Here is a 5,127-nt window from a genome sequence, read left to right on the forward strand (position 1 = left end):
ATAATTTCTGTTTAGAGAACTTCCATTACATTAGGATTATGTTAAGACAGATCTACTGATGATAATTCTCTCAGTTTTCCTCCATCTGAAAATACACTGATTTCTCCTTTATTCCTGAAGAACATTTGTGTAGTATATAGGATTCTGGGCTGGAAGATCTTTTCTTTAAGACTCTGAAAAACAAGTCATTTTCTTCTAGACATGGTCAGAAAATAGTAGATATTGAAATAGAAAATAGTAGACTTTTTATCAGTTTCTGATTTAAAAATCTATTATTTGAATTGTTTTTGTTTTGTTTGTTTGTGTATTTATAGATATAATGAAACTTTCTTCTGATGCTCTAAAAATTTTTTTTAATTTGTAAAAGTCTAATTATAATGTATCTTGGTATGAATTTCTTTGGGTTTATCCAGCTCGGGATTCGTTCACTTTCTTTAATCTGTAGACTTATGTCTTTTACCAAATTTGGGGAGATAGCCATTATTAATTTGAGTATTTTTTCAGCCCCATCCTTTGTTTCCTTCCCCTCCATAACTCTAATAACATGAATGTTAGTTCTTTTGTCGTCATGCAGGTTTCTGTGGCTCTGTTCCCTTTTAGAAGTCCACTTTCCTTCTGTAATTCAGATTTGGTCTGATCTATTCTATTTCCTCCTTCATTAATTCATTCCTTGGCTCCACCTATTCTGCTATTGAGCCTATAAACTGTACTTTTTACTTTTGGTTATTATATTTTTCATGTTGAAATTTCCATTTGGTTATCATATCTTAAGAATATTCCTTTGGTGAGATTTTCTTTTTTTCATGATAGTTTTACATATTTGTGGGGGTAATACTAATATTTTGATACAAGCATATAATATATAATAATTAAATCAAAGTAATTGGGGTATTATTAAACCTTCTGTTTTAACTGGCTTTCCCTAAATCTGCCCAAGAAGGGAAAGGCATGAGTGATGCTATCTCATTTTTTTCTAAATGGAAATAGAAGTCTAGGTCCCCACTCAGGCTTAATTGATATGTGAGATGGGATACTCATCATCAATGCTTGATAGGGGAGATCTCTCTGACACTGCAGAGCCTTATTACAATATTAGTGGAATAAAAGTCCTTGGCCTTCTCTGACACTATCCTATCCTGGAAGAGTTTATGAGCTGCCTTGTCTTAGCCTTACTAGGGTGAAACTTCATTGTCTCCACTCAGCTGTGACTACTAGGGTTGGAAGTGGGGCAATAGTTTTTATATGAGGTTTGGGTGGAGTAGAGAAATTAATGCCTAAAAGTTTTGGCTTGTTGGGTTTCCCCTTCCTTGGTCTTGTCGCAAAAGAAATAAGTCGTTTATAAAGGTTTTGTTGTTTTTGCTTTTGCTCTATACTCATTGACATTTCTGAGCTACTGAACCCCCAAAACTTGGCATCATATCACTCTTCACATCCCAAGATCCCTGGACCATTGCTCTCTTCTTTTCTCAATGGCTTCTAATGTTTGCTTTACATATAAGATCCAAAGTTCTTAGTCACATTTAGCTGGAAGAATAGGAGGAAATACATTCAGAAATGGAATCTTCTTATATTTATATTTTAATTAATTAATTTTGGCACGTAAATATTGTATATATTTATCATTACAACATGATATTTTGAACATTTTACCATATGTATTCATTGTGGAATGACTAAACTGAGGTGATCAACAAATGTATTTATTACCTCATATATTATTTTTTAGTGAGAACACTTAAAATCTACTCTGAGAGATGTTCAAGACTCATACATTGTTATTAACTATATTCAACATTTTGTACAATGAAGCTCTTGCACTTAGTGCTCCTATATAACTGAACATTTGTGGCCTTTAACCAATATCACATCTCACTTCCAGCTCCTGGTAACCAACATTCTACACACTCCTTGTATGATGGAACTCTTTTAGATTTTACATATAAGTAAAATCTTGTGCTAAGTGTATTTATCTTTCTGTGCCTGACTTATTTTACTTAACATAATGTTCTTCAGGTCCATCCAAATCCATTTCAAGTTGATGTTTATATATGGTATGAGATAAGAATCTAATCTCATTTTTCTGCATGTGAATATTCAGTTGTTCCAGAACTATTTATTTTTAAAAATGGTCCCTCCCCCATAGTGTGTTCTTAACATTTGTGTCTATACCTAATTGTTGAGAATTTTTATCATGAAAGGATAATTGAATTTTTTCAAGTGTTTTTATGCATCCATTGAGATTATTGTACACATTTTGTCTTTCATTCTGTTACTATGATTTATCACATTTGTTGATTTGCATTAGTTGAACCATCCTTCCATCCCAATGATAAATCCCACTTGATCATGGCATATGATCCTGTTAAGTGTTATTTAATTCAGTTTGCTAATAATTTTTTTAGGTTTTATACATCTATATCTACACTCATCATGAATATTAGGATATTCGCCTGAAATTTTGATTTTCTTTTTTGATGTAGGTATTTGTTGCTATAAACTTTCCTCTTAGACTAGCTTTTGCCACATCTCATAGGTTTGGGTGTGTTGTGTGTCCATTTTTGATTGTCACAAGATATTTTCTAAATTACTTTTTATTTTGACCCATTGGTTGCTCTGAAGCATATTGTTTCATTTCCACTTATTTGTAAATTTTCCAAAATTCCTCCCATCATTGATTTCCACTCAGAAAAGATAGTTGACATAAGTTCAATCTTCTTAAGTTTGTTAATACTTATGTAGGCCAAAATACAATCTATCCTGGGGAATGTTCTAAGTAACATAAGAAAAATGTATATTCTGGTACTATTAGGTATAATGTTCTGTACATGTCTGTTAGGTCCATGTCATCTAAAATTAGTTCAAATGCAATTTTTTTCTGTTTTCTGTCTGGATGACCTGTTCATTGTTAAAAGTGTGGTACTAAAGTCCCTTACTGTGTTGCATTGCAGCCTGTCTCTTGCTTTAAATCTATAAACATTTGTGATATATATTAAGGTGCTTTGATGTTGGATATAAATATGCACAGCGGGCCCAAAAATATATATATGTATTTTAAGAAAGGGAAAATTGTGTTATAATTGTAATACTAACACAGTTTTTCCTTTGTTAAAATTTGTATACAATTTAATATAATTAACATATGTTGATGAATGTACCCATTTGTCATTCTAGAATGATCTCCTTTGTCTTTTCATACCTTGGCTTTACCTTTATTTTATCTGATATAAGTACAGTGCTCTTTTTTGATTTGTTTGCATAGGATGTTTTCTTCCATGCTTTCACTTTTAGTCTATGTGTTTTCCTAAAGTGAAGTGAGTTTCTTACAGGAAGCATATAATTAGGTCCTTTTTTTTTTAATCTGTTAAGACACTCTATGTCTTTGGATTAGAGAATTTTATCCATTTACTTTCAAGGTAATTATTGACAAGCAAGGATTTACCACAGTCATTTTGTTAATTGTTTTCTGGTTATTGTGTAGAGCCTTTGTACTTTCTTTCCCCTATTGCTGTCTTCATTTGTGCTTTGGTGCTTTTTCTCCATTAGTATGCTTTGATTCCTTACTTTTTATTTCTTTTGTATCTAATGTTGGCTTTTAATATTTTATTACCATAACACTTACATAAAATATCTTATAATAGGCTTCACTTTAACTTTGATCACATTAAAAATATTGACTTTATCTTCCTCCAACCTCCCCAATTTTGTGTGTGTGACATCACAATTACATCTTCATTCTGAATCCCTTAAAAATTAGAGTAGCTATTATTATTTGTAATGATTTGTATTTTAACCTTTATAATATAGATATAAGTCCTCTATGTACCACCCTTTATGGGATTAAAATATTCAGAATTTAACAATGTACTTACATTTACTGGTGGTATTTCTACTTTCATATGTTTTGTGTTGCTAATAAGTGTCCTTTTCTTTACATTTAAAGTACTCCTTTAACATTGCTCATAAAACAAATCTGGTGGTCATGAACTCCCTCAGCTTTTGTTTATCTGGGAAAGTCTTTCTTTCTCCCTCATTTCTGAAAGACAACTCTGCTGTGTAAATTATTTGTGTTTGGCAAGTTATTTTTTCCTTTAGTATTTTGAATATATCACTTCACTCTCTTTCTTCTTCAGATTTCTGCTGAGAAGATGACAGCTAACCTTATTGGAACACCCTTATTTATTATATGCTCTTTTACCCCTCTTCCTGCTTTAAGAATGCTCTCTTTACCTTTGGTTTTTGATAGTTTAAATTATAATATATTTTGGTATAGTCTTGTTTGAATTGAATCTATTAGAAAACTTTGGCCTTTCTGTACCAGGATATTTTTATCTTTCCTCAGATTTGGAAAGTTTTCTGCTTTATTTTTTTAAATAAGTTTCTGGCCCAATGTCTCTCTCTCCTTCTTAAACTCCTATATTTGAAATACTTGATCTTTTGATGCTGTCCCATATGTTCCACATCTTTCTTCATTCCTTTCTCTTTTTCCCCTTTTTCTACTCTGACTTTATATTTTCAAATAACCTATCTCTTAATTCACAGGTTCTTTTTCTACTTGATAAATTCTGCTGTTGACATTTTCTATTGCATTTTTACTTTCATTTTTTACATTTTTCAGCTCCAGAATTTCCTTTTTCTTTTTTTTTTTTTCTTCATTTAAAAATATGGAACGCTTCACGAATTTGCATGTCATCCTTGCACAGGGGCCATGCTAATGTTCTCTGTATCATTCTAATTTTAGTATATGTGCTGCCGAAGCAAGCACCAGAATTTCCTTTTTTTATACATACATTAGAACCTCCATACTTGACCACCTCACTACATTGACCACCTTTTTAAGTTGACCTAATTTTCATAAACCAAGCATGCACCACATGTATGTATCAGCACAATAGGCTTAGTCCCTTATGTTGACCATCTCTGTATGTTGATCAGTTTGTTACAGGCCCTTGGATGGTCACCTTACAGATATTCTACTTAAAAATATATATATATATATATATATATATAGTTTAATTCTCTCTGTTCAATTTTGAAATTTTGAAATTTGAATTTGAATTTTTTAAATTTTTAATTTTTAATTCAAGGGTATAATTTTAATTCTCTCTGTTAAATTTTTCATTTTGGTTT

The 5,127-nt window shown here is 31.3% G+C and overlaps 1 non-coding gene across 1 annotated transcript; it reads right to left on the reverse strand.

Annotated features, from left to right (window-relative positions):
- Positions 1-4,655: 4,655 nt before the first annotated feature.
- Positions 4,656-4,762, reverse strand: LOC111725455. Its single transcript, XR_002773517.1, has one exon. It is a non-coding gene; the product is annotated as a U6 spliceosomal RNA (small nuclear RNA).
- Between the last annotated feature and the right edge of the window lie 365 nt (positions 4,763-5,127).

This window comes from Otolemur garnettii, unplaced genomic scaffold (assembly GCF_000181295.1).
Source record: "Otolemur garnettii isolate 467f Iridium unplaced genomic scaffold, OtoGar3 scaffold00041, whole genome shotgun sequence".
NCBI lineage: Eukaryota > Metazoa > Chordata > Mammalia > Primates > Galagidae > Otolemur > Otolemur garnettii.